We start from the raw sequence: 22,251 nt of genomic DNA, 5'->3' as shown, positions 1-22,251 counted from the left end.
ACGTTCCAGTCTAGAACTTGTTTAATGTGACGACTATCTGCAACCACGACTTCACAATTGTTCGCAGCACTTCTCGATAGGTGCACACCATGGAATGTCCAGCTGTCGTGACACAGATCATGCAATTCTTGAAGATCGCAGATTATGCCCAACGTTCTCAGCCATGGCAACAGTAACAGTAACGTCTTCAACAATTTGTTGCGTATTTGGCCGTCGGCCTCTCCCAGGAGCCGTTTTCAAACCGACAAAAAATTGCTCCAAGCACTATGGGACTTAACATCTGAGGTCATCATTCCCCCAGACTTAGAACTATCTAAGGACATCACACACATCCATTATATGATAGCGGAACAAACACTGGTAGCAGTTACTTCTGTAAAATATCTGGGAGTATGCCTACGGAACGATTTAAAGTGGAATGATCATATAAAATTAATTGTTGATAAGGCGGGTGCCAGGTTGAGATTCATTGGGAGAGTTCTTAGAAAATGTAGTCCATCAGCAAAGGTGGTGGTGTACAAAACACTCGTTCTACATCTACATCTACATGACTACTCTGCAATTCACATTTAAGTGCTTGGCAGAGGGTTCATCGAACCACAATCATACTATCTCTCTACTATTCCACTCCCGAACAGCGAGCGAGAAAAACGAACACCTAAACCTTTCTGTTCGAGCTCTGATTTCTCTTATTTTATTTTGATGATCATTCCTACCTATGTAGGTTGGGCTCAACAAAATATTTTCGCATTCGGAAGAGAAAGTTGGTGACTGAAATTTCGTAAAAAGGTCTCGCCGCGACGAAAAACGTCTATGCTGTAATGACTTCCATCCCAACTCGTGTATCATATCTGCCACACTCTCTCCCCTATAACGTGATAATACAAAACGAGCTGCCCTTTTTTGCACCCTTTCGATGTCCTCCGTCAATCCCACCTGGTAAGGATCCCACACCGCTCAGCAATATTCTAACAGAGTACGAACGAGTGTAGTGTAAGCTGTCTCTTTAGTGGACTTGTTGCATCTTCTAAGTGTCCTGCCAATGAAACGCAACCTTTGGCTCGCCTTCCCGACAATATTATCTATGTGGTCCTTCCAACTGAAGTTGTTCGTAATTTTAACACCCAGGTACTTAGTTGAATTGACAGCCTTGAGAATTGTACTATTTATCGAGTAATCGAATTCCAACGGATTTCTTTTGGAACTCATGTGGATAATCTCACACTTTTCGTTATTTAGCGTCAACTGCCACCTGACACACCATACAGCAATCTTTTCTAAATCGCTTTGCAACTGATACTGGTCTTCGGATGACCTTACTAGACGGTAAATTACAGCATCATCTGCGAACAATCTAAGAGAACTGCTCAGATTGTCACCCAGGTCATTTATATAGATCAGGAACAGCAGAGCTCCCAGGACGCTTCCCTGGGGAACACCTGATATCACTTCAGTTTTACTCGATGATTTGCCGTCTATTACTACGAACTGCGATCTTCCTGACAGGAAATCACGAATCCAGTCGCACAACTGAGACGATACCCCATAGCTCCACAGATTGATTAGAAGTCGCTTGTGAGGAACGGTGTTAAAAGCTTTCCAGAAATTTAGAAATACGGAATCAACTTGAGATCCCCTGTCGATAGCGGCCATTACTTCGTGCGAATAAAGAGCTAGCTGCGTTGCACAAGAGCGATGTTTTCTGAAGCCATGCTGATTACGTGTCAATAGATCGTTCCCTTCGAGGTGATTCATAATGTTTGAATACAGTATATGCTCCAAAACCCTACTGCAAACCGACGTCAATGATATAGGTCTGTAGTTAAATGGATTACTCCTACTACCCTTCTTGAACACTGGTGCGACCTGCGCAATTTTCCAATCTGTAGGTACAGATCTATAGGTGAGCGAGCGGTTGTATGTGATTGCTAAGTAGGGAGCTATAGTATCAGCGTAATCTGAAAGGAACCTAATCGGTATACAATCTGGACCTAAAGACTTGCCCGTACCAAGCGATTTGAGTTGCTTCGCAACCCCTAAGGTATCTACTTCTAAGAAACACATGCTAGCAGATGTTCGTGTTTCAAATTCTGGAATATTCCATTCGTCTTCCCTGGTGAAGGGAGTATTGCTCTTCAGTGTGGGATCCGTACCAAGTCAGGTTGACACAGGAGATAGAGAAGACCCAAAGAAGAGCGGTGCGTTTCGTCACAGGGTTATTTGGTAACCGTGAGAGCGTTACGGAGATGTTTAGCAAAGTGGCAGGCCCTGCAAGACAGGCGCTCTGCATCGCTGTGTAGCTCGCTGTCCAGGTTTCGAGAGGGTGCGTTTCTGGATGAGGTATCGAATATATTGCTTCCCCCTACTTATACCTCCCGAGGAGATCACGAATGTAAAATTAGAGAGATTCGAGTTCTCACGGAGACTTTCCGGCAGTCTTTCTTCCCGCGCACTATACGCGACTAGAACAGGAAAGGGAGGTATTGACAGTGGCACGTAAAGTGCCCTCCGCCACACACCGTTGGGTGACTTACAGAGTATAAATGTAAATGAGGCAGGATTCGAGCCTGCGACCGTAGCAGCAGCGCGGTTCCGGACTGAAGTGCCTAGAGCCGCTCGGTCACAGAAGCCGGCTCAAACCGACAGTTCATTCAACTTCCTAACAATGTTCTTGAAACCCGGTACGGAAAGAGGACCCCTCCACATTGGTTTAACGCCTCGACACTCACTACAGCACTACTGCTGTTGTTTTGATAAAACTGCTTTACGAGTAAAGCGCTGCTCGCCTCCCAGATCCAAGATCACTGTTTACAACTGTAATGCACATTGGTGCCTGTGTTTCAGCCCTACGTTGCATTAGTGGTACCGTCATCTAACGGCAAGTAGTGACACTAACTCTACTAACAACGCAAATCCTGCAGTGCACAGTCTGGATGTCGTTTATATAAAGTAGGGTACCCATACGGTAGATAGGTTTCCGTGTACACTGGCTCAAGTAGAGAAATTTTAATAATAACCACCGTGTTCTTGAACATTTAAGTAGCGCGCCGGCGTTTGTAACTTGATATGAGGCATTGCTGGAGGAGCTGGTTACTGTCGCCAGCACGGACACGAAGCATTCAGTGTGTGTACTGTGTGTCGGGAACCACGTGAGCAACTGGACAGTGCCGTACCGCAAAGTAAATAGCGTTGTGCAGAAAATAGTAACGTTTCCACTACCGTTTTATTGCAGTGTAGTTTGAATATAGTGAAAAACTGAACGAATGCGTTTTTGTGGACGTGTGCTACATACGCTAACGAATGCAGCGTGTCGTTTATTCTCACTTCTCAGTGTTAAAGTACATGCGAGCACGAATTATTATCCAGATATTTGTTACGGTAGCATTTGGCAGCTCTGTCTGGGGTCTTGCTAGCCAACACAGATTCGCCGTCTACAAGTTTTACAAAATATGGTACTCAGATGCATATTTCATGCCAGCCGCTATAGTCGCTTCATTGACTTGCACGTTGCTCTCCATATGGATACGGTACTTGGTTGGTTGGTTGGTTTTGGGGAAGGAGACCAGACAGCGTGGTCATCGGTCTCGTCGGATTAGGGAAGGAAGTCGGCCGTGCCTTTCAGAGGAACCATCCCGGCATTTGCCTGGAGTGATTTAGGGAAATCACGGAAAACCTAAATCAGGATGGCCGGGCGCGTGATTGAACCGTCGTCCTCCCGATTGCGAGTCCAGTGTCTAACCACTGCGCCACCTCGCTCGGTACGGTACTTGAAGCAGTTCGCAAATGGAGACGACCCTGCACGACAAAATAGACACTTTACATAACTCGGTGTACGAAGGATTTTTCTGAATATACGCGAGCGTATATTCGAGTTTGTGGTACGTTATTCGGAGCTAGCCGTACCACTTACGTGGTTGACACATTCAGTTACGATCTGCTGCAGTGTGGACAGTGGTTGGTCGCAGACTATGTACTGTCAAAAGATGAGTGACTGATATACATTATGTCGTGCTGTGGTTGCACCTGAGTGAACACGACAAATGCACCAGCCAAGTTGTATTTCGCAATGCATGTACTGGTATAGGGAAAGAGGTCAAATATCCTAGCAAAAACAGTACCGCTAGACCGAAAAGTGTGAGAGGTCATAACACGACTACGTTTAGACACGTATCACTGGAATTCCAAGCAATCATGCTTGAAAACCAATGTAATTCAGTCGTACTGCTTTGTTAAACGAACATTAAAAAATCTGTTTCATTACACGCAGAAAGAACTTTACTGTGAAGACTAAACTTGAACTATGCCTTCCTGTAGGTTATTTCAGTCACACCTCAAATATTGATGATTCTATCATTACCTCTCCCTTTTTCTTTTTCCTGTCCTTTATCCTCTACCTTCACATGGTCGGCATGTTAATCTGGATTTGCCAATGTTAGTGACAGAAGGGATCCGCATGTCCTTCCCACCGCAATTTCTGTACCCCATCTGTCTGCATTTAGTGTTACCCAATGAGTAAGCGTGAGAACGCTGTAGAAATGTTTGGGAATCGTGTGACTAAGGCGGGACGTGGGTACAAGCCCTTTAATCACCGAGTCAGATATGGGAAACCGCCTAAAAACCACATTTAGGCAGACTAGCCCTCGTCGTTAATCAACGCGCCTCCCAGAATTTCGGAAGAGAGGTGCTATATGCGTGCGGCTATCCGTTTGGGTCAAGCGTTACCTTACCCTATAGCCTTATTTTGACCATAATACCATGTAAGAGACCACATGACAAGAATTGTTGGGAAATGTTTCCAGTGCTTAAAATTAACTACAAACTATTTTCCACTTTAAAAAAAATTATATTGTGTTCAATGCTATTCATATGTTAAGCATTGTGCAACAGCGACATACATTTGTCTTTTAGCAGCCATGTTCTAGCCCAGCTCCTGCTTCCTTTCTCTCTGGGAGCTTTGTTTTTGAATAGTTATGAGTTCGTTGTATCCTGATGCTAGATTTAGATGTAGTTGCTTAACAGTGTTAATTTCGTTAGTCTGTTTTCTGTTTTACAGCGGGACAGCAACTGTAGGGTATGGGCCATTATCCACTACTGACAGTAAGACAATGTTTTCTTTGTTGCAGGTGAGTTACCTACTTCCGATCATTTGGCGTGTGCTTTGCTGTCAGCTGCTGTAAGTGATTCATATATATAATTATATTCATATTAGGCATAAATACTACCGCACGTCACTGCTCAACATTCGGATTTCACTTGTGACTAATTTAAAGCAGTTATTATATGATTGTCACCCTTCTCGGGTTCAAAAAGCGAGTGAGCGTAAAGTCTTCAGGATGTTCATATAGGTAGATGTCATCAGTTACTGTGCCGACGTATCTCGTTTTGTGTCTTGTGGAATGTACAACGTAAAACGATCAGGAATGTTTAAGTAAACATTGCAGTAAACAAGTCGTTATTGGAATGTAGTATTTTGTTTGATTTGCTTCTGAAAATGTCATGGTATACATTTATCTCAGTTCAATCCCTCACCTAGCACTTAACGCACTTTTCTACAGGATTTCTACAACCGATCTGTTGTACAGCATTGTTTCCACAGCTCTAGTATCGAATATTCGCAACTATAAATTCTTAAATTACAGCAAGTCCCACAACTTAACTACGAAGTAAACGTTCGTAAGAGTTTACCAGAGGTAGCCCTGATTTAGACTCTGTTAAGTAATATGAAAGACTGTTGAGAACGTACTCAGTCGTGTGTTATTAAAAGTATCTGAGCTTAAAACGCTTGTGCCAAGTGCATCGCCTGGCGTTAACACACACAAAAAACTACCTGTGGAAATGTTTTATGACAGCCTAACAACACCAACTTAGCAACAAAAAAAAATCTTAAAAAAATAAGATTTCTGTAAAAGTAAGACAATGGAACAGACGAGAGACAGTTGACACACCTTTTAATGATACTCTAAATCATGTACAGCAGCTAAGATATCCATACGTTAGCGACGTAAGGAAACCACAGAGTGAAATTCCACCGCGCAGATATCCTCTAATACTCTTTCAAATTCCAAGTTAATCATTGAACTTTAAATTCTCAGTCGGCACCTTTGCTGTACAGGATTTCGAGCATAATTCAAAGACGCGTCAAGTGTTTCTCTGATCTAGTTTATTTCTCACTTTAAGACAAGTCATTTCACACAAAAACTTGACCGTTTATTTTTTTTTCAAATTTTTTGCATGTTCAGAAAGCACGAAATACGATATATTTAAACGTCTATCGGTTTTCCATTATTATTGAGTACACAAATGAAGAGAAAGCAGAGAAGTTTCAAATTATGCTGTGATTTGATATTTCCTGACACTTTATTTACATAGCTAACAGGTTCGCGAACTATTTCAGTTTTCGCTCAAATCCGTGATTGAGTTTTCCGTAACTACCGCGATTCCCTGCAAGCAATTAAACCCTTTTTTCTCAGAACTAATCTCATACTTCTCAATCTGAGACCATTTTTGACCATTTCCCACTCTTTATTTAGCCATGGAAGTTGGACAAATATCAATTGTGCGACTCTAGTTTTCGCCCCGCTCAAACATTTGACCAAAAATTAGGTAGAGCAGTATTATTGCTGCAAAGAATGACTGATTAACTAGGTATCTTCAGCGAAAAAGTCCTTACACAGCTCTCATATAGCTAGGATGTGGAAGTTCCTCTTTTTGTTATATCTTAAAATTGCTTCCTCGCTGTACGAGAGAAGCCACTCAGTGGTCTTTGTGGTAGATTCACATTCGTCCTATCATTCACATTTAGGTATTCCGCTCTTTCTGTAAATCCGTTTGTCGTATACTTGGCTCTATGCCCAAATCTTGCTTCTTCTCTTCCCTTTTACTTGAGTGGCTAACTTTTCCAGTGAAGTAAGTAAACTCATTCTCAGACTGAAGGTTGGTCTGAACACCGTAATGTTTTACTAGGTGCAAGCTGATGTGATAGACGAAGGAAGATATGCATGAAAATGTGTCCAGTATCTAGCATACGTTATTTAATCACCATCCAAACTAAAAAAAATAGGAATCCAATGACTACTAAATGAAACAAGAATTACAATTACTTTTATTTATTCTGTTAAAGTTATTCGCAAAACCGTTGTGAAGCAATGGCAACATTATTCCGATAAATTATTAGACACTGATCAATGATAGAAACGTTGGTGGCCTGTTTAAAAAACCAGTCTGGTCTTTTTTTCAGGTCATGTAGGGAAGCCATGGAACTAGTTTATCAAGAATGTCGGAGATCCATTTAAATGAAACCACCGACTCTCGAATACGAATTCAGTGCCTCAATCGATGCTTTACATGGCTCGGCAAACCACCGATAACCTTGACTCATAAGTGTGGAGATACAGCAGTGTGAAATAGATGTTACTGGCAATTAACAATGAAGGGTTGAAAATTTTGAGTTGTACCTACATAGGTATCAAATAAAAGAAGCATGATTCGAGACAGTGTTGGTTACTTGTGTAGTGATGTGGTGAAAAGACCAAGAACATCAAGATACAATATAGAGCAGGGTGTTCAAATTTGTGTCCGATCATCCAAGTTCACGGTTTTCGGAAATTCACTGTATCATAGTAGTCGAATGCAGCAACAGGTTTTTTAAGAAAGAACTTCTGCTTTGTTGTCTGCAGGAAGTCAAAACGCCTAAACTTACTTTATTACTTACTTTTTTCCTTCGACTAGGTGTATAATTAAATTTAAGCGTGACGTACATCTGCAAAATTTTTGGTTGGTATTCCTTATCGAATTGATGAAAATAAAATGATTCGTTATGGCTTTACTACTACCGTTTCGTTGCACTCAGGTTTGCTAAGCTACTGCACGTAATCTAGTACATACTAAAATTTTATGGTTCCGCCCGGGATCGAACCGGGGACCTTCTGCGTGTAAAGCAGACGTGATAACCGCTACACCACGAAACCACACTGCTGCTCGACTCTTCACGATATGTATCCATTATATGTATATACAGTTGAATGGTACAATTGGTTATGGTTATTTAGTGTGTGATATTTTGTGTTGGATGTTGAGTTTTGAGCGTTATATGCGAAACGAATTGAAAATATGTACTTAAAGACTACTTTAGACAGTAAAAGCAGCTTAAATGAAATGGATTAACATTCGTTGCTCATCAGTAATCAACACTTTCACATTATTTTACCATTTTAGTGCGTGCGTGCAACTGGTGATGTTACCATTTTATTCACCGTCACAAACAAGACAGCAACAACACGTGCAACGGATGACCAACCACTAAATTTGTTCTGCTGTTCGTTTCTCTTCTTTACCACATTTTCTCCACTAATTTCCACGTTTTCTTGTATTCAGTAGTCTCTTGAGTACGAATGTTGCGCAGCTAAATGATAGCCTAAGTATTAAATAGGTCAGTTGCAGAGAATAGCTGTAATATCGTTGGGTTAGCTTCGACACGTGCCCTGTAGCCATACTTGTTCAGTGTTCGTTTAGCAGACACCGCGCTGCCACAGATTGTGTGACGCAGGTGAAGATTGCGTTTTTATTTGATTGTAATGAAATATGTCGAAATAAAGGCGGGCAAAGGAACAGTCGCCTGTTGAAGAACGCATGTCCGCCGCCAGTAAATCACTTCATTTACCTCCGTAACAACAGCAAATACGGCGCCGACTTTCTAATGTCCCTGCCTTTCAGTTGGTATTATTTTTATTCGTATGGATGCTGTAAACAGTGTGGATCTTCGTGACTGGTCCTTTAACACTAGAATGGCAGGTTTTCTGACATTCCTAAAGTGGGGAAAAGGGTTCATTTTGACTCTACATGAAATATTTTCATGTCTGACTTAAGCAAGGAATTAATTTCATTGCACGTTAATCCCTATATTTTTGCAAGTTATAAAATTATCATTTGACGTGATAATTAATACATGATTTATTTTAACAAGAAAGTATCATACCGATTTGTCATTGGCCATGATAAGAAGTCTGACTTGTTAACTACGTGCCAAACCTTCTAAACACATTTAGGATATACTGTTCATATTATATTCGCTTGTGTTCTACACAGGCATTTGTTGTACTTTTTACTGTAGTCACTGGAATCTGCTAGGCGTTCTAAGCACAGGTAATTTCTATTTTACGTGTACGTTTTCCGCACACGACTCTCGCTGGTCTTGTTGACTTTGTAGAGGCTGATTTGCCACTTCTTCTGATTCCTAAGTGATTTTGGCCCCGTATCCTCTTCTTTTTTTCTGTTCTTCTTTCTGTCCTTTTGTTCACTTGAATTTATAAACAGATCAATAGCGCTTGTTTACCTGCCAATGATTGGTAAATGTCGCTTCATCACTAAACAAGATACATAATACCTCTGGAATATCCTGTCTTAAATGCCCATGCACATAAGTTAACAAGGCTCTCATAATCTTCTCCATTGATCTCTCAATGGAGACAGATGTGATACGGATGTAACCTTTGTCGATGGAGAATGTGTAGGATACTTGCCTGACTAATGTAAATTCCTCGTGCACTTGAGCGGGAGCTAACGTGCGCATCAACTGCAACAGCAGCAACAACATTAATTTCCCCATCTTCTGTCGTTACTTGTTTGTTTCTGTTACGATGTCTACATGTTACACTACCACTTTCACGTAACTGCTTGAAGAGGTTGATAAATAATTGGCGAGATGGTTACTGTATCTTGCCGCATGCGCCGTACAAGATCGAACTGCATTCTCACGACACTATCTATACACCATGAGCATGTCGGCTTTTTCTACATTGGTAACTTCTATTGTCCACTCACGACCTCCTGCTTGGACTGTCAGATACTAACTGACTAGCAAGTCACAATGTACTCAATAAACACACAAGCTCGCTGTAAGCAAACACAGCAACATCGTACCTGTCAACTACGCAGGTTGAATGGCACAAACAAGTGTTGGCGGGGAATCTTTTCATAGTACTATCTCTCGTAAACGACTCGCATAACAATCCTGCAACAAATATCACTGTCATTCTAATTTTCCCTACTTTTAGTGTTTTTTAACGTCAATAGGCATTGTTCCATTTTAAAAAGTGTATGTTCGCATAAAAAATACACCATCTAAGTATTACTACAATCTAAATCTACATCTACATGGATACTCTGCAAATACATTTAAGTGCCTGGAAGAGGGATCATCGAAACACTTTCACAATTCTCTATTATTCCAATCTCGTATAGCGAGCGGAAAGAATGATCTTTCCGTACGAGCTCTGATTTCCATTATTTTATCGTGGTGATCGTTTCTCCCTATGTACGTTGGTGTCAACAAAATATTTTCGCATTCGGAGGAGAAAGTTGGTGATTGGAATTTCGTGAGAAGATTCCGTCACAACAAAAACACCTTTCTTTTGATGGATTCTAGCCCAAATCCTGTATCATTTCTATGACACTCTCTCCCATATTTCGCGATAATACAAAATGTGCTGCATTTCTTTGAACTTTATCGATGTACTCCGTCAGTCCTGTCTGGCAAGGATCCCACACAGCGCAGCAGTATTCTAAAAGGAGGCGGACAAGCGTAGTGTAGGCAGTCTCCTTAGTAGGTCTGTTACGTTTTATAAGTGTCCTGCCAATAAAACGCAGCCATTGGTTTGCCTTCCTCACAACATTTTCTACGTGTTCTCTCCAATTTAAGTTGTTCGTAATTGTAATATCTAGGTATTTAGTTGAATTTGCGGCTTTTAGATTAGACTGATTTATCGTGTAACCGCAGTTCGAGTTCCTTTTAGCAGCTAACAATCCATTCTGTGAAAGTCGCACATCAATAGCACTTCCCAATTCCGCAATATTTGCGGTGCAAGTTATAGTGATTCGCCCTGTAGGTCCTGGGATTCGGTTTGAGAATAGGAACCGTTGTCGGGGATAGTTACTTATTTCAAGTTTCTGCAACCAGTCACTTTTTATTTTATGCTTAATCTAACATAATGCAACGCGTCTCGAACATGTTCTGTTTATCTTCAAGCGTTTGTACATACATACGTAGAGAAATGTTACTTAAAAATAAACAGTCTTAAACTAGATTAATATAGAACACTTTGTTTTTTACTGTAATTGCTGGTGTGGCATTTGGGGGAAGGAGGGCTGCAGTGTATATTTAGTAATGGAAGCCAGTGATGTCTTCTGCTGGTTTTCTTCTTTGTTGTTGACTATGTACATCACAGCCTGTATCGGATGCAGATAGATTTGCATCAGTTATGTGTTATGAAAATAGTGTGAAAGGCTTTTTATACGACAGTTGATCACTTACGATTACCTCATCTTGCTGCTTTACTTGCATCACTGGTGTAATGGCGGAGCAGTTGATTGACATTACACTATTGCACATTGTATTTTGTCACTGATTGCCACTGCACAAATTGCTTCGATGTTATACACACAACACAAGATGGCGGACTGTAGTACGTGAGTCTGTATCAATTATCGAGGCTTTGTATCGATATGCTTGGTTCTAGTCAATTATTTATATTCACATTTCTTAAATCTATTGAGTTAGAACTGGCTTAAGACTGTTGAACAATTTTGAGTTTTTGAATACGGTTATTTCATTAAGAATGTTATCTCCATGCTTTGTGTTATGTATGAAAGTTTTCATTTCTTCCATGATAACCATTCTTTTACTTTTTCCTATTTTGTGTAAAATTTCGAGGTTGTCTTCGATTTTCAAAGGGTGGCCTGTGTCTTTAATGTGAGTTGCTACTGCTGATTGATTACACTTATCAAGCCTGTAGCAGTCTAAATAGATAGAGAGAACTGCACGATCGTTTATATCTGTGTGTGTGTGTGTGTGTGTGTGTGTGTGTGTGTGTTGGTCAGGAGTGTTTTCGTTGTCTAGCAGAGTCGGTAGTTTCAAATGGTTCAAATGGCTCTGAGCACTATGGGACTTAACTGCTGAGGTCATCAGTCCCCTAGAACTTAGAACTACTTAACCCTAACTAAGCTAAGGACATCACACACATCCATGCCCGAGGCAGGATTCGAACCTTGGGCCGTAGCGGTCGCGCAGTTCCAGTTTGTATCGCCTAGAACCGCTCGGTCACCCCGGCCGGCTCGGTAGTTTCGACTTACAGTGTTGCATTAATGTCCTGGTGTCTCCTCTGCAGCCGGCCGCTGTGGCCGAGCGGTTCTAGGCGCTTTAGTCCGGAACCGCGCGACTGCTACGGTCGCAGGTTCGAATCCTGCCTCGGGCATGGATGTGTATGATGTCCTTAGGTTAGTTAGGGCTAAGTAGTTCTAAGTTCTAGGGGACTGGTGACCTCAGATGTTGAGTCCCATAGTGCTCAGAGCCATTTGAACCAATCTCCTCTGCAACTTCGGACGCAGCACAACATCGTTATATTTGCCTCAGAGCTGAGAGCGTTGCAGACCACCGTTGACAAGTCGCGCTCAGTGCTAGGGAGCGCCGGCACACCTGTCACGGAGGTGAGCCCCAGCGCCGTCGTCTTCGCCGCCGCCGCCGCCTCTCGCGCTGAGCCGGAAGCGACGCAAGGCAGTGGGCGTCGGAAGCCCGGCTCGGCCGCCGGACGTGCTCCGAGATAGCGCCTGCCGCGTTTGGCTAGCACCGCGTGTGCTGTGCGATACCAGATAGGCCCCTCCTCCCCACGCTGCACCCGCAGCAGCCGCTATCTGGCGCCTAGCCGCGCGGGACAGCAGACATCGATCCTGCTGTAGGCTCTGGTGACGCCTGCGGACGTCGAGAAAGGTCGCGTACGAGACAACTTGTAGCTAAATTTGAATTTCCTCTGCCACCCGGCTGGAAACTCAACGGATTCTCTTCAGCGGAATAGTCTACATTCACACCTACGATTCCCTTGTTCAGCCATCCGTGGTCGTCCTTTATTAGCCGCAGGGAATCTGAGCACACTTAGCAACTGCAGTTGACGAATATGCCTTCCGGCGTACTGTTCGGCTCCACACAACGCCTCCATGGAGATGGCCTTATAGTCGTAAGATGGTAAAAATGGCTCTAAGCACTATGAGACTTAACATCTGAGGTCATCAGTCCCCTAAACTTAGAACTACTTAAACCTAACTAAGGAAGCATGTCACACACATCCATTCCCGAGTCATGATTCGAACCTCCGACGGTAACAGCAGCGCGGTTCCGATCTGAAGGGCCTAGAACCGCTCGGCCACAACGGCCGGCGGTCGGAAGATGATATGCGTAGACTGAAACCGGTCACCACTAATAAATTATCTTCTCTATTGTGGTCAACGCTGATTTTTTTCATTATAACTGAATTTACTTCGCTGTATTAAAATATGTTATCAAAAATCATTAAACTATGACCACTTTGTTGTTCCCAATTTTCTGTCTAGTATGTTTGCTAACAGCAGTGGCTGGATTTTAGTAGTAGCTTGTACACGCAGTTTCAATCGTGTTAGGTAGTGGTCTGTGCTAATACTTTCTCTTTTGCGTACTTGAACGTTTAAAAATCTCCTTGCGATGTGATCAGTTCGGAATTCACCTGTACTGTTGTTAGGTGATCACCATGATTTTTGTTCTGAGGATTTGTTTCTTAAAACAGATTGACAAAATTTTGAAGTTGAAATGTATTGATTATTGTTATTTTAGCTGTGCCAATATCGGGCTACATGCCCATCTTCAGAGGTTGTATAATGTATCTGGTTTTTAGCACTTCCTCGTGTGTGACACGAAGTAAACTAAACTACCGCTGAAGAGAGGCTTGTAGTCCAATTTCTGGCAAGCCATAACCAAAATAAACTATAAAACAAGCAGGCTTCTTTATGTGTACCACACCCTGTCACTCAAAAAATTTCTCGATTGGATTAATAAAAAATAGAGAAAAGTTAAGATGGTGACTTTAATGCTTCAGGTGTTCTACATCGACCCCTCGCTCCCTCCCCCCTCCCCCCGCCCCCAATCCACCATTTGAGTGCAACGTTCAGAGCGTTCACATAACTATATGAAACCATCAGAAAAGTCCTCCTTCAGAATGTTGTTCAAAACCCGCATCACATTGCACTTTATCGTTTTGTACTGATGACACTAATTCTCGTCATCCGTGATGATTTTTTTATGGAAAAGTACTGTCCGCGATTTACATTTCAGTCAAGTCATGGAAGGCGTCCACCCCCCATTGTGTGAGACAAACTTACCACACACTTTTCCCAGTCTTCAAAATATTCTGGAAAAGTCTTGAACACTTGATTTAGACAACTTGCTCCATTGCAATGTGTCACAGAATAACGTTAACGCATTACGGCCTTACGCTCACTAGTTAACACTTCCTGCTCACAACTGAATGACTGAATGCACATCTGTTGTTTACAGTTGTAGTTCAAACTGCCACGTAGTTACTGCGCTAACGTCGCTTATATGCCAGAATTAAAATTAGTCTTGTAACTTTTCGGGTGGATGGTGCACATAAAATGTCATTCATCTACTTAATTCTTCTCTTTTTTTTCTCATTTCTCTATTTCTACTGCCACTCTACATTTAACATTCTCTCTACTTCGTCCATTGGCAGTTATTTTGCTACCTTAATAGCAACACTCATCTACTACCTTTATTGTCTCGTTTCGTAATTTATTTCCTTCAGCATCTTCTTTCTCTTGTGCCTTTGTCCCGCACTGGAGCTGGGTTGGCATGGTTATTAACAGATTTTGGTCGTTAACTTTAGGGGATAGCGGGCTGCCCTTCCTATCGCTACTTCGTTACCACCCGGAACGGAAAATGTCTACCCCAGGTGTCCGCCGGTGATGTTATTCATGTGAAAGTGAGCGAAAGTTTGGAAATGATTGCGACTCGTGGAACTGAGGCGAGGTAGGTACCAGCCAGATATTCATCTCATAGAATGTGGGAAACTGCCTAAAAAGCACAGCAAGGCTGGCCGGCATACAGATCCTCGTTAATTCGCCGACGGATTTCATCTGGGACCGGCGCACGTCCACCCCCCTCCCCCAAACGCTTTTAACACGCACGGCTATCGTGGGCGTATTAATTCTCTTAGCATCGTCTGATTTAAATATACTGCAAGACAATATCTATTCTGTTAACTGAGCTTCCAAGCACTTTGCCATGTGCGACGGAATTACGAAATCACCGTCAAACCCTGATAATTTTTTTCTGTTTTCTCCCTCTAAACTTTAATTTCTCCTCAATTTTCTTTACTACCTGCTCTATGCACAGAATGAATAACATCATGAATACGCTACAGCTTTATCTCATTCCCTTCACCACTATTACTTCCTTAGAGGTCCTTTGACTGTTTTACTATATTATTTGAACATCGTCGAAAGCCCAATACACGACAAAGAAAGAGCGCACCCAAGAAACGAATCACTCATTACCACCGCATGTTTATATAATCTACCGAAAAGCGCTTACAGAATATATAGAAGAAATCCTAATGATTTATCGGGTACCATCACTGGTTTCTTCTGTCGAGTAAGCTCCTGTGTTATGTGAAAAACTGAACTGAGTTTCGAAGCAACGTAGATACTGTAGTGTGTTTTATACACGTGTACTGAAACACGCACGTAGACTCCCATTACCATCCCTTGCCCCTAAATGACTGATGACGTTACAGAAAGTGAACAATAGCGTTAAATCCTTGTTTCTATTGGGACAATACCACACGTAGGAAAGGAAGCGATGTATTTGTACCCCGTCTCTTGGAACAAGAAACTCCGTTCTTCATGTAGGTTGCTGCGAGGAACTGCTTCCTTCCATTGTGTGGGCTGTGTGTATTATCCGCGTGTACGCCAGTATATTTCACACCGTCGCATTAGCCAGCGGGGGCCCTAGTCCGTGTACAGTACATCACCGCTGACAGCCGGCACTGTTTGTGCACGCGCTAGTGTGTGTGTGTGTGTGTGTGTGTGTGTGTGTGTGTGTGTGTGTGTGTTTCAGAGAGAGCATCAGAGAGGGGAGGACAGAGACGCAAATAGAAAAGAGAGAGACAACACTGTAATAAAAGTAAAAGGTATGTAAACGGGTTGTAGCAAACCTTTTAAGGTTGAAATTGTGGAGAGCGTGAAATGTCCTAAACGGAATCCGGTTTGGAGTTGTGACCTACGATACAAGGGATAGGGGAAAGCAGAGGTACAACTTCGCAAACCAAACTGGCAATCTGCGCCTCTACAGACGAACGTATCGATTCAGTATCAGTCTGACGAATGTCAGAATGTGGAATGGATACTGGGTAATAGCAAGTGCTTCCAGAACCATTAGTCGTTAAATCTCAGGATTATTTTGCAGGTCGCTACTATTTTCCTTACTGATGAAAACTGCCAGCTTCCAGTAGCGTTGTAACTCCAGTTCACAAGGTCTTTCCTCGTGTCGCCAGACATGTTAAATCTATAGCAATATGAATATAAAAGGTATTACCATGTAACGGAAGATGACTGACAGTAAATTAAGATGTAAAAATGTTGTACTATCTTTTCTCTCTTAGCCAGGAACACTGAATGTAGTAGACGCCAACGGCCTTGCTGCAGTTCCCGTCAGATTACGGAAATTCAGCGCTTTCGGGCTTGGCTAACACTTAAATGGGTGACAATCGGGGTTTGCCAAGCGCTGTCGGTAAGCGGCTTGCACTCAGCCCTCGTGAGGCCAATTGAGAAGCTACTTGACTAAGAAGTAGCTGAAAACTTCCTGGCAGATTAAAACTGTGTGCCCGACCGAGACTCGAACTCGGGACCTTTGCCTTTCGCGGGCAAGTGCTCTACCAACTCTTTTTTTTTAATCTCATTTTGTTCGCTTTTGTTCGTTGCATCTGCTCGGGGCGGACGTCGTAAGACATCCATTGAAGTTCGTTGTTGATCTATGAGCTCAGTTTTTTTATTACAGAGGGCACGTAACCCTCTGACCGAACACGCTGAGCTATCGTGCCGGCACCAACTGAGCTACCGAAGCACGACTCACGTCCGGTACTCACAGCTTTACTTCTGCCAGTATCCGTCTCCTACCTTCCAAACTTTACAGAAGCTCTCCTGCGAACCTTGCAGAACTAGCACTCCTGAAAGAAAGGATACTGCGGAGACATGGCTTAGCCACAGCCTGGGGGATGTTTCCAGAATGAGATTTTCACTCTGCAGCGGAGTGTGCGCTGATATGAAACTTCCTGGCAGATTAAAACTGTGTGCCCGACCGAGACTCGAACTCGGGACCTTTTCAGGTCACAAAAAGTAGCAACGGCCGGGAGAGCGGTATGCTGACTAGATGCCTCTCCATATCCTCTTACAGTAGCGCCTATATCCTGAAGGGTAGTGATTTTGATTAGTAATCGGTCCCGGGTCCGAACACCACCACTGCTCCAATTTTTGTACAAAAATCGTGAGATTGGTTGCCGGAGATTTCCGGCATAAGAAGTCACCTTCGTTCTGCCAATGACTTTTCTAAAGAGGGGAGAGGTGCAGACAGCAGTTGAGGTCACTCTCTTGCCCTTGGGGTGGGAAACTACCCCTACAGGCGGAAGTATCAGCAATCATCAACGGCATGAGGATGCAGAACGCAACGGAACCACTGCATTAAAAATACGTAATATATATAGACAGCCCATGTGGCCTGTAATTGAGAAACTGTCATGAAGATCTCTCCACTGTCAAAAAATTCCGGACTTGTCCCCCATTTGGATCTCCGGGTGGGGATTGCCAAGTAGAAGGTGACCAAGAGACAAAAACTGAATAAGCAACGCAAGGATAACTTGTTACGAGTCGGGGCGTGGAATATGAGAAGTTTGGGCGTGGTAGGAAGGTATAAAAGCTGAAAAAGGAAATTCTAAGGCCCAGTCTCGATATTGTGGGCGACAATGAAGTGAAATGGAAAGAAGACAAGGATTTCTGGTCAGATGAGTGTATGGTGATATGGGAGTACGACTCGTTATGAACAGGAAGGTAGGACACAGAGTGCGCTATTGTGAACAGTTCAGTGATAGGGTTGTTCTCACCAGAATCGACAGCAAACCAACACCAACAACGATAATTCGGGTGTACATGCCGACGTCGTAAGCTGAAGATGAAGAGACAGAAAAGTATAAGATGATATTGAACAGGTAATTCAGTACGTAAGGGGAGAGGAAAATCTAATAGACACGGGGGATTGGAATACGGTTGTAATAGAAGGAGCTGAAGAAAGGGGTGGTGGAGAATATGGGCTTGGCACTATAAAACAGGGAGGAGAGAGACTAATTGAATTCTGCAATAACTTTCAGCTATTAATAGCGAATACTCTGTTCAAGAATCACGAGAGCAGGAGGAACAGATTCACAAGAGGGGGAAAATGCCGGGAGTTGCGGGAAGATTCTTGTTACATTACATCTTGGTCAGGCATGGATTCTGAAATAAGGTACTGGATCTTAAGGCATACCTAGGAACATATATAGACTCAGATCACAATTTAGTAGTAGTGAGAAGTAGGCTGAAGAGACTAGTCAGGAGGAAGCAATGCACAAAGAAGTGGAATACGGAAATAATAAGAAATGAAGAGATACCCTTGAACTCTGAGGCTATAGATACTGGGATAAAGAGTAGCTCAGGAAGCAGTTTGGTTGAAAGGAAATGGACACCTCTAAAATGCACAATCACAGAAACTGGAAAGAAAAACATAGGTACAAAGAAGATAACTGCAAAAAAACCATGGGTAACACAAGAAATGCTCTAGCTGATCAATGAAAGAAGAAAGTACAAAAATGTACAGCGAAATTCAGGAATAAAGAAATACAAGTCACTGAGGTGCAAAGAAAAATGGTTCAAATCGCTCTGAGCACTATGGGACTTAACATCTGAGGTCATCAGTCCCCTAGAACTTAGAACTACTTAAAGCTAACTAACCTAAGGACATCACACACATCCACGCCCGAGGCAGGATTCGAACCTGCGACCGTAGCGGTCGCGCGGTTCCTAACTGAAGCGCCTAGAACCGCTCGGCGACCGTGGCCAGCTAGTGCAAAGAAGCTAAGACAAAATGGCTCCATGCAAAATGTGAGAATCGAAAAAGAAATGATGTCGGAAGGACTGCCTCAGCCAACAGAAAAGTCAAAACTATCTTCGGTGAAATTAAAAGCACGAGTGGTAACATTAAGAGTGGAGTGGAATTCCACTGTTAAATGGAGACGAGATAGCGGATAGATAGAAAGAGTACATTGAAGGCCACTATAATGGAGAAGATTTCTCTGATGTGATAGAAGAAGAAACAGGAGTCGATATAGAAGAGATAGGAGATCCAATGTTAGAATTTAAAAGAGCTTTAGAAGACTTAAGATCAAATAAGGCAGAAGGGATAGATAAAATTCCATCAGAATTTCTAACACGATTAGGGGAAGTGTCTCAACGAATATTCAAGTTCATATGTAGAATGTATGAGTCTGGCGAAATACCATTTGACTTTTAGAAAAAAAAAAACATCATCCACAGAATTGCGAAGACTGCAAGAGGTGACAAATGCGAGAATTATCGCTCAATCCGCTTAAAAGATCAAGCATCCAAGTTGCCGACAAGAATAGCATCCAAAAGGAAGAAAAGAAATTTGTGGATATGTTAGATGACGATCAGTTTAGCCCTAGGAAAGATAAAGGCACCAGAGAAGCAGTTCTGATGTTGCAGTTGATAATGGAAGCAAGACTAAAGAAAAATCAAGACATGTTCACAGGATTCGTTGTCCTGGAAAAAGCGCTCGGCAAAGGCAAATGGTGCAAGATTATCGAAATTCTGAGAATAATAGCAATAATCCATAGGGAGAGACGGGTAATATACAACATGTACAAGACCCAAGTGGAAGACCAAGAACGAAGTGTTCGGATTAAAAAGGGTGTAGTTTTAGCCCAACTGTTCAGTCTATACGTCGAAGAAGTAGTGATGGAAATAAAGGAAAACTTCAAGAGTGGAATTAAAACTCAAGGTGAAAGGACATCAGTGGTAAGATTCGCTGATGATATTGCTATCCTCAGTGACAGTGAGGAAGAATTACAGGATTTACTGAGTGGAACGAACAGTCATAATGAGGACAGAATATGGATTGAGAGTAAATCGATGAAAGACGAAGGTAATGAGAAGTAGCAGAAATGAGAACAGCGAGAAATTTAACATCAGGATTGATGATCTGCTACCTTGGCAATAAAAAACCAATGACAGACGGAGCAAGGAGGACATCAAAAACAGACTAACACTGCAAAAATTCTACTAGTATTAAACATAGTCCGTAATTTGAGAAGAAATTGCTGAGAATGTATATTTGGAGTCCAGCACAGTGCGGTATTGAAACATGGACTACGTGAAAACCGAAACAGAAAAGAATCGAAGCATTTGATATGTGGTGCTACAGACGAATGTTCAAAATTAGAGGGACTAATAAGGTAAGGAATGAGGAGGTCCTGCGCAGAATCAGAGAGGAAAGGAATATATGGAAAAAGCTGAAAAGAAGAGGGACGGGATGATAAGGACATCTGTTAAGACATCATGGAATAACTTCCCCATGTTACTAGAGGGAGCTGCAGAGGGTAAAAACTGTAGAGGAAGACAGAGATTGGAATACATTCAGCAAATAATTGAGGACGTAGGCAAGCGCTACACTGAGATGAAGAGTTTGGCGCAGGAGAGGAATTCATGGCGGACCGCATCAAACCAGTCAGAAGACTAATGAAAAATCTTAGGATGAAGTGGCGGTGGGTCGGCACTGTTTTGCCTTCAAGCTCTGTTCGAACGGAGTTAGTTACGTAGTAGATACATATTATAAAGTGATAGTGTTAGTATGCTTGTTGTAAGAAATTCTGCTTCAATTTCTCCACCCCTTCCATTAAATTAATATTCCAAAACGAATTTTCAATCTGGAGTTGAGTGTGCATTGATGCGAAACTTCCTAACAGATTGCAATTGTGTGCCAGACCGGGAGGCGAACTGGGACGTTTGCCTATAGCGAGCAAATACAGTTTCGACTGAGCTATACAAGCACGACTGACGACCCTCCCTCACAGCTTTACTTCCTCCAGTACCTCAGCTCCTATCTGCCAGACTTCAAAGGAGTTCTCCTGCATATCTTGAGGGACTAGTATTTCTAGAAGGAACGATACTGCGTACACATGTCTTAGCCGAGGCCCCGTCTTCCTCCCCTATCTCCCCCGCCCATATACTTCCTTTCATAGGAAGTGAATATTTTGCTTTTTACGTCACCTTACAAAAACAGCTTAAACATGTAGCAGCTATTCAAAGGGACGGCCGCTCTTCGCTGTACATGCATCACAATATTTTGCTACCCTGTCTCAAGTATACTTTGTATCTGTTGTACAACGAGAGCAAAGAATTCCTATCAAGGTTACCTGACATTGCCAGCAGCAGCGGGATGTATGGATTTGAAAAATGTAATCTTTTTACTAGAGAAATTTTATTTGCCCAGATCGCAAAAATATGTCTATAGGCAAGCAGTTTCTAAAGTTTAAATTGCCGTCTTCAGATCTGAAAAGGTGGTAAGTTTTTTTTTTTTTAAAATATTGAAATAGTCTAATGGAAAAACATTATTTTCCCAATACGAGTATTACATACCATCTACATACGTAAACAATTGTGCCACTGATTGTAGTTCTCTGTCATCTAGCCATAAATATATTTGGGAGTAACTATAATAAAAGTAAAAACAATTATGGAAAATCCAGTTTCACGATTATAAATAGAAAAAGCCAGAACTCGAACGTACTTCGTTGAAGAAGATGCTCCAGTGTATCATCATATATCATATAATAAAACCATACTTGTGGTAAACACTCACAAATAATCGTTACGCTGGATTTTCCTGAACTTTTTTCCTTATATTGCAGTTACTCCCAAATATTTTTATTACTAGATGACAGTGTGCTTTATTAAATGGCACAATGGATTATGTATGTAAATGGAATGTCATACTCATATTAGAAAAAAATTCGTTGTAATGAATATCGATTAATAGACTGTTTAAAGATTTTAAAAAAATTGACCGCATTTTGAGATCTGAAGATGGTAATTTAAGTTGCCGAAACTAATTGTTAATATATGTACGTACTGCTTTCTCGACAAATAAATCTTGTCTGATGAGAAGGTAAAATTTTACAATTTCTGCTAAGTTTCTACTGGTGTTTCATACGTCAGCGGTTTATTATAACTTAATACGAAAAAATCCAACGCGGGAACATCACAGAGGATAAGCTATTGTTTTTCAATGCACTACCACCAATATTTATAAACAAGCAATTCACAAACATG

At 42.1% G+C, this 22,251-nt stretch overlaps 1 protein-coding gene and 1 non-coding gene across 2 annotated transcripts in view; one reads left to right on the top strand and one right to left on the bottom strand.

Annotated features, from left to right (window-relative positions):
- LOC126267391 (papilin) overlaps window positions 1-22,251 on the top strand; it is a 1,111,154-nt gene that overhangs the window by 546,731 nt on the left and 542,172 nt on the right. The gene's annotated exons all lie outside the window — the stretch shown is intronic.
- Window positions 7,895-7,967, bottom strand: Trnav-uac (transfer RNA valine (anticodon UAC)). The gene has a single exon. It is a non-coding gene; the product is annotated as a tRNA-Val (tRNA).

Source organism: Schistocerca gregaria, chromosome 4 (assembly GCF_023897955.1).
Source record: "Schistocerca gregaria isolate iqSchGreg1 chromosome 4, iqSchGreg1.2, whole genome shotgun sequence".
NCBI lineage: Eukaryota > Metazoa > Arthropoda > Insecta > Orthoptera > Acrididae > Schistocerca > Schistocerca gregaria.
This window is presented reverse-complemented; position numbering and strand designations above follow the sequence as displayed.